Source organism: Gossypium hirsutum, chromosome D06 (genome assembly GCF_007990345.1).
Source record: "Gossypium hirsutum isolate 1008001.06 chromosome D06, Gossypium_hirsutum_v2.1, whole genome shotgun sequence".
Lineage (NCBI taxonomy): Eukaryota > Viridiplantae > Streptophyta > Magnoliopsida > Malvales > Malvaceae > Gossypium > Gossypium hirsutum.
In genome coordinates this window covers 14354402-14362940 of record NC_053442.1, presented here as the reverse complement: position 1 = coordinate 14362940, position 8539 = coordinate 14354402, and the positions used below count along the sequence as shown (strand labels likewise).

The following is an 8539-nucleotide window of genomic DNA, read 5'->3' as shown; positions in this document are numbered from 1 at the left end:
TTGGATAATTCTAACTTAATAATTAATTACAGTAATTTTATCATTTGTTTTCTTATTAAAATATAAAATATTTATTTTGAGAGTACTTAGTTTTTTTATTTTATAAAAAATCAATTTATAAAAAATAGTAATAAAAAATGTTTTATAAAATTACTTAACTAATAATTTTTAGTAGACAAAATAAAAAAATTTTAGCAGAGCAAAACAATGTCATTTTGTTTAAAATGAAATAATTTTTTGTGGCATTTTCAAAAAAACGCCGCAAAAAATTAGCAATAGCGGCGTTTTTATAATAAACGCCGCAAAGAATAATTTTACTTCACAAAAACAGCGTCGTTTTGTTCAAAATGAAATCATCTTTTGTGGGTAAAGAGCAATAGCGACGATTTTTATAAAAATGCCGCAAAAGGTAATCAAAATCCCGCTCAGTTTTTGGTTACCCGCTCGTTACTCCCTCTTTTTCTGATCTCCCAAATAAAAGTTTCTACTTAATTCTTTTTCCCTTTTAATCTCAAAATTTGCCCCCAAATTTCCCATTTTCAGCAACACCAATCACACTTTTTTTCCTTTTCATTTCACTGCACTCAATAAGAAAATCAGAGCTACTCATTTTCTCTCTATTTGTTAGGGTTTCTTTTAATTTTAGGCTTTCAAGGGAAACATACGATTTCCTTTTAATTTTACTGGTGATTTCTATGGAGACGGAAACCCTTGATGAGAAGAAACCGGAGGAAGAGGAGGTGAAAGAGAGACTGAAACTTCCCATTGAATAAGAAATCAATAGAAGGAAAAAGAAATCAGATCTTTCTGAATAAGAAGAAGAAAAATCAGTACTTTCTTTCCATTGAAGAACAAGAAGTGAAAGAGGATATCAAGGGAAAATGTCAACAGAAAAACTAAGAAGAGCCGCACTTCCTCCTGTTCAAGAGGTGTTCTTTTTTATTTCTATTGCTTTCAGTATTTTTTTTTGAGATTATTTTCAGTGAAAGAAAAAATTTTGGAAATAACCCATCATATTTTTTCGTGGAAAACTGGAAAAAAAAAATAGAAACAAACTGATAATTTTGTATGTTTTACATTTATGTACTTGTTCCCTAAGCTTTTGTTTGGTTGGTAAGAAAATAGAAGTGTAGGAGGTTGGAAGGATGGAAAGTTTCATTCAAAAGGAGGAGCTTTTAAACCTTTTTGTTATTTTAATCTTGGGTTTGTAGTATTTGCATGTGGAAAGTTCTGTTCTTTGAAAAAACAAGCTCTTTTTTTTCTTTAATTCAAGAGAAAACCAATTAAGAGTGTAGCTTTAGATTTAAGTATGATTTTACTCTATTTTTATGTTGAGGAATGGTTTCTAATTAGACCAATAAATACTGTAGTTTTATATCGAAGTATGAGTTTATTTTTTTGGTGAAGAATGATTTTTCTAATTGCTTTGGTTTTTGCTTTTGATATGAAATGCAGAATATTGATAAATTAGAAAAAGCTATAAATGAGGGTAATTTTTATGGAGCTCAGCAGATGTACAAATCAATAAGTGCACGGTATGACACTATGACTGCTTGCCATCACCAATTTTATTTTATTATTTTTAAGAGTTAAAAATTTCTAGAACTGTTATTGTTCTATGTTTCTCGGGTGTATGTCTGGTTGGAATGCCATGCCCATTGTACATGTCAAACAGAGGGACTTCACAAATGAAGTAAAAGAAAAGAGCCTGAGCAACAAAGGATTTAACTGTACTTAGTCTTGGATGGGGCTTAATAGGGTAAATCCCCTTATGGTTAGATAAAAGGCTTGTAAAATTGAGTAGGTTAGCATCACATGATTTACTGTGTATGAAAAATTGGTCTGCAAATTATTAGTTTTGATATACTGGTGTAAGTGTTCAATTATTAGTTTTGGCATTGACTGCAGCAAGTGTGACTCAACTGATCTGTTAATGTGCTTTTGTTCTTTTTAATTCTTAGACATCATATTTGTACATTTAAAATCATCTGTAGATCCATCTGCTTTAAGAGATAAAGTTATATTTGCAAATTGGCAGAGAAACCGAAGGAAACCTGAAGAACTTAATGCGGGAAAAAAGGTGAACAGTAGGAAGGTATGCTGATGAATTATGTAACTTCACACAACACTTAATATTGATTTCTTACTTTGTTTTCCCCCTAAGTAGTGTAAGACAAACTTTTGGGTAATCTTCCAAGATGATGTTTATGATGAATTTAGGATTAAGAAATTATGATTTTGGGGTTTTAAGTTATAGTATGATGTGGATTACAGTTATTATTGCTGAAATCATGAGATTGATCTGTAGTCTTCTGAAATAACTGGAAAATAAAATGATTTTGTAAATGTTTCAAGCATATGTGTCGACAAGTTTTACCTGGGAAAAAGTTTCAATATTTTATCCATAAGTGAACATGGGACTAGGTGTCAAAGTTCAAACATGATTTTATCTTGAAATTTTACACTCTAATGGATTAGTTTTGTGGAGAGATTGATTACGTTTGGCCTAGAGTTTATGATCTACTTTGTGCATGTTGTCATACCAACGGCTTAGTTGATTGCATGTGAATAGCTTTCGTAGTTTTTTTTCACAGTCAACAACTGTAAGATCTTTCATTCGTGCTTCATTAAAAAGCAATGTTATAATAAAAGAGAAAAGATCAGCTGTTCTCAGGTTAATAATTTATATTATGTCTATTACTTTTGGTTCTTCGATTGTCAGTTCTCTATAGACTGTAGAGGAAATGTAATTTATTTTCTTGGTTACAGGTTGCTCTTTACCTCTGCTATGTCATAATGTTTTATAAATTGGATATAAGTGACTATTTAATCTTTGCATTTCAAGGAGGAACTTATCTGTTATTTAAACTGGAATATGTTATTCAATTTGCCAAAATTTAGTCAATTGCCGACTTGTTTTTAAAGATAATTATAAACTATGTAATTCCTATCATGCGACTCATTTTGCTTGCTTTTACCTGGCAACTTAGGCTTCTTCACGAAATTTAATGTTAATATGCATTACCAGAACTTGCTAAAAAACCAGTGTTTCTGGTTTTCATGAATCATGAATTGAAAGTTGCTAGTTTTCTTAGCAGTTGAAGATTATTTTCTTCTATCGATATGTATGTCTTTATGATAATGATGTCTGTTAAATATTTCATAGATCCTAATGCAATTTGAGCAAGATCAAAAGGTAACAAAAGATATTCTGTTGAAGTGCTTCAGGTACTCATCGTGTTCAAATTTCTTGTTTTTTTGTTTATAAATTTTCCCCTCAAACATACCTTATTGAGGCACTTAAAATTTTTTTTCTTGTGAAAAGTAAGCAAATGTTATATGTAATTTTCCCGGTCCCATCACTGCTATTAGCTTCAACATTTATGTTAATGCAGGAAAAGTATGAAAAGGCCATTGCTGCGCTTACTGAAATGGAGAAAAGAGCGGTAATGGCAGAATCAATGGAGGAGGCTACCTTACATTACCATTCTGGAAAAAATAAAGCTAAGCCGTCTCTTTCTCCACGGTGTGTAGTTGACTTCCCACTTTCAAATATTTTATGCTTGGGTGAAAAACATTTTATAATGGATGATAAAACCAAACCAGACCAGCTGGTTCAACTAGTTCTACAGAGAACCTGGTAGTTTGACAGTCATATAGGTAAGCTTATTTGCATACCATTACAAGCCTAGTTGTAAGGTACTTTGTTCCATTTTTTTGTACTTAATTGCCACTTGAATTTATATTCTATAAGACACGATACCCCAATTTGTTAACAACTTAATATCAAATTGCAGATATGCTATTGCTTTCCTAAATTACAGATATTGAGCTGCTATCGCTGGGATTGATTACTGTGTTATAACAGCTGATACTTGAATGTCTACCGGTCACAATATCCTCACCGGCGACTACTCCAAAATCTCCAAAACTGTATGTTCTTTACACATCCTTCGCTTTTACAATGCAAAACTTAATAGAGAAACTTGATTGTAATGGTGTTTTGGCACTAAAGGGCTTTTCTTTTTGGCACTTTTATGTGGTAATTAGTAGGAAGGTTGGGTTTTAGTCTCCAAAACTGGTAAGCTACTTTGAATCAAAGGAATAGAAAGCTTTAGAGAAATTAAGAAATTTTGTGAAATTTGCTACTGTCTTTGAATCAAAGTGAAATTAGCTGACAGAATAAGAAAATAGGTATTCTAATAGTGTTTTTTAAATTTCCCTTATTCTAATAGTGTTTTGGTGGATAGTCATGCACTGAATTTGTACCTGAAAGTAAAATATTAAAAGTATGTCGGTGATGGAATTAGCTTTTATAAATCACTTCTGGACTGTTGTGTGATCACATGTTTTGATGATTGATGTTAATATATATCTATGGTTTTGCTCTATGAAAATCCTTTTGTTTTCACATGTTGCCATGCTAAACTAGTAGCACTCTTATCTTAATTTTGCAGTCACGACTCAAAGGTAGGTTCTTGCATGAAAGACCTGTTGAAGAGGAGAGACCACCTTCAGTGGCAGTGAGTGAATTAAATCAATTAAGTCACTACTCAGAAGTAAAATATCCATTAGCCTGTTACTTTATCAAAATGTGTTAGATTTCCTCAACAATGTCTAATTTGAGTTTATAGAAGCAATAAACTCATGTAGTAAACAGTGGATGTAGTAAACCCGTTTCAGTCTAATTTCAAAGGGTTTTTGAATTTCCATTTTAGTCTATAAATTTTCAAGTTTATTATTGTACATTTCGAACTTGTGCATTTTTTTTTTGCAATCAATTAGTTGCATTATTTGAACTTGTAATTTTTCTATTTAATTATTAACATATTTTTCAATATTTTGACTAAAAAATTTAATTTATTTATATGATTAAATACCGTCTTTTTTGACTAAAAGTATATATTTAATACTAATTAATTTTTTATATTAATAATGTTTGATTTTAATATTTAATATTTTTAAATGTGTTTTAAAAGTTAGTGGCGTTTTTCCATAAATGCCGCAAAAGAATGGTATTTTTAGCGGCGTTTGTAATTGAAGCGTCGCTAAAGGTCTTGAGCTATAGTGGCGTTTGTGGAAAAAGCGTCGCTAAAGGTCTTGATCTATAACGGTGTTTGTGAAAAAAACGTCGCTAAAGATCCTGATCTATAGCGGCGTTTGTGTAAAAAGCGTCGCTAAAGGTCATGATCTATAGCGGCGTTTGTGTAAAAGCGCCGCTAAAGGTCCTGATCTATAGCAACGTTGACAATGGCGGCGTTTTTTGCGACGCTTTCAAAAACGCCGCAAATACTTTTAGCGGCGCTAAAAAACGCAGCTAAAGGCATAAAAAAGCGCCGCTAAAAACCTGTTTTGGTGTAGTGGTTCTAATGCTTAAGAGTTAACTTTCCCCTTTAAGTGATTTTAGGTTTGAGCCACTCTCTTCCCTTTTATTTTCTTTTTATTTCGGCCTAAAGTTTTACGCTTGTCACCCCTAGGTTTTCAAACCCTAACTATTTAACCATTATTTTCCCAATTGGACTAGATTTGCCTATTTCCAAATCCTAGTAAGACTTCACTTCATCTTTTTTATTTCTTCTCTTTTCTTTTCTTTCCTCTTCTTTGCACTATATTTTACATCTTTTTGCTGTTGAAATTTTTTTTCTATCAAATCAATCCTCGTTAAATCGTTTTTCTACTGGTTGATAGCTTTCATATTTTCATTAAAGTTCAGTAAGTGCATTCGTTTCGTTAAGTGGAACTCGTAATTCTGGAATAGTATCGTTCCTTTTTAATCTTTCAATTCAACAACAACTACTCAATCTTTTACGGTTCTTGTCAAATCTTTTGTTAATCTTGACGAATCTTGAAATCAATTGATAACTCGTGTATAAATGTCATTGAAGGACCGAATTTAGCAAAATCAGATTGGATTTGATCGTGAGGAACGTTGATCGAACTCCCGGTGAAAGGTGTGTCTTCCTTACCAAGTGAATCAGAGCAAACCGTGTGTAGATATAAGGCCACATGGTCTCTTACACGGGTATGTGGACTACACGGATGGACCACACGACCATCACATGGTCACGTTCTTTTGTTATGTTAGGGTACCTTCAACTATCACACGGCTAAGAACCTCCTACACGGTCGTGTCTCTCCTATAAGGTAATTTGTACGTTTGCCGCATTAACAAAGTTTGTTACATGGCCATGTAACCCTTCCACACGGCTTATAGATCCTCACATGGCCTGGCCACATGGCCGTGTAACCCTTGTTTTACAATATTGCCCCAAATTCTATGAATTGTTTAGTTTAGTCCTTGTATAACCCCCAAAATATTTCTAGAGTTTTTATTCACTTGATTGAGTCCCTGATATAATGAACATGTTAGAATCTATGAGTTGGTGATTGAATTGCTACAGTAATAATGATGATATGCTAACATTACATGTTTACTGTCTCTGTAATTCTGATGAATTGTTACTATTATTTTTACCATTATATTATTAATTGCTTGTTCAACATGCCTATTGTTATTGTTGAACTAAATACATGTTAAGCATGCCTACTATTAATTTTGAACCTAATACAGGTTAAGCATATCTAATGTTATTGATTGAATTGAATACATGATAAAGCATGTCTATTATTTTTACATGATACTGTTACAAGCATGTCTTATTACATTGCATGGGGTGAGATGATTGTACGGAGGAAGTATTGACAGTTTAATAATCTACAACACTGATGGTTCATCCACAAATTATTGATAGCTTTTATCTGCAAATATGTTGTGCATCCACAAAAAGTGACAATTTATTTGCAAATGTTTTTATCTAAAAATACTGGTGGTTAATCCATAATTTTTACTACTAGCAATTTATTTGCAAATACTGGTGATTCATCCACAAACTAGAGTGTATTGGTTGGAAGACTTCTAAGGAGCTCTTACTGTAGAGTGTAGTGAAGTATGGGTACAATCTTTCATGTTATTCTTGCATTGCATTAATATTCACATACATGCTCAAAATAACTGTTGGCTTATGCTTTGCTATATGATTTCATTTGTTCTGAAAACTATTTGTTGTATGCATGTTTGCTATTTTACACTAGTTTACTTGTGATAGACTCGCACTGAGTTTCTTAAGCTCACTCTCCTTTAATTTTCATCTTTACAGATAACTCACCAGGTTAGGACACAAACTTGACATCTGGAGGACTCAGCACGGGTTATTTTTTTATAAAAAATATTTTAGATTCATTAATTGCAATTTCTGTTATTGAAAAACTGTATTAGTTTACTTAAGCTGTGGTATAGGGGCTTAGGTTTTGGGATTTATATAGCATGCATAACATTGATTTTGATTATAAGAGGTAGGAATATGAGTTTTAATTAATTATGTATGAAATAAGGTTTTTATTAAAACTATGTTTGATATCACTTTTTCACTGCATGACTAAGGAAATGAGGTTTGAAAAATATATACATTTATAATTCTAGAATTCAACTTTTAGAAAATAATCATTAAGGTTAGCCAATTTTTGAAATTAAACTGTAACCCTTTTAAAACACACTAAGTTTTCCTCTAAAATTAAAGTAAACATTTTAAACAATTGTTTTTAAATTTTAGTAATTCTGCTAGGCCATTTCGGTGGCCAATGTAATCTTTCGAATTTTGTCTCAACGTCTAGGCTGGATTTGGGGGTTACATGTAGTGGTATCAGAGCCTAGGTTTTCTAAACTCAAAATGTAGATTTTTGAATGAGTCTGCATGGATGTCATAAAGGAGTATTTTTAGGAAAAGACATGCCACAAGTTTTTGAAAAGTTGATTTTTTAAAAGAAGATAAATTTGAGACTCCGATGTCGGTACTACTTTAGTTATTGATACTTTAGATAAATTGTAATATTTAAACTATAAACACTTAAGAGAAATAGCTAATGCTTGAACTTTTTTGTTTGAAAATTGTAGATATACTTTAGAATTTAAACATTCAAGAATACAATATGAACACTCAAGGTAGACGTGGTAGGGGTATGTCACGTAGAGTTGCACCCGTAAAGCCACTCACTGTTAAGGGAGAAAACCTAATCTTTGGGAAGGATTACATAGAGGATTGTACCGCCAATGGTGGCGGAGGTTACGAAAATAGAGATGACGTAATGTCACAGGAAATGCTGAGGGTTCTGCGGGTTGTTAGAGCCCAATTTGGATTATGGAGTCGTGGATTTGTTTTGGAGTGACTCTAATCAAATGGGGCAAAAATATTTAAAGGTGTTGTTAGAACGATTCCTACTGTGGAAAAATATTGGATGGAGTTGACGAAGAGGATTCTGGAGGATCTAGATTGTAATCCAGAATAAAAATTGAATGGCATTATGTCTTTATTAAGGAAAAGGCTTATCATTAGTGGCAGTCTATTGTAAGGAGTACACATGTTGAACGTTTAACTTGGGAATATTTCTAGAAAGCCTTTCAAAAGAACTATGTGGAACTAGATATGCGAAAGCCCACAGACTCGAGTTTATCGAGTTGAAACAAGGAGATATAACTGTAGCT

General features: G+C 32.3%; 1 long non-coding RNA gene across 5 annotated transcripts; it reads left to right on the top strand.

Annotated features, from left to right (window-relative positions):
- Positions 1–396: 396 nt before the first annotated feature.
- Positions 397–4712, top strand: LOC107901074 (uncharacterized). Of its 5 annotated transcripts, XR_005914534.1 has the most exons (7): positions 427–929; positions 1456–1535; positions 2039–2095; positions 3167–3228; positions 3396–3660; positions 3798–3933; positions 4458–4712. It is a non-coding gene; the product is annotated as an uncharacterized lncRNA (long non-coding RNA). The 5 variants fall into 5 exon arrangements; XR_001685123.2 differs by having other exon boundaries at positions 424–929; positions 3396–3933; XR_005914533.1 differs by having other exon boundaries at positions 413–929; positions 2039–3660.
- Positions 4713–8539: the final 3827 nt, after the last annotated feature.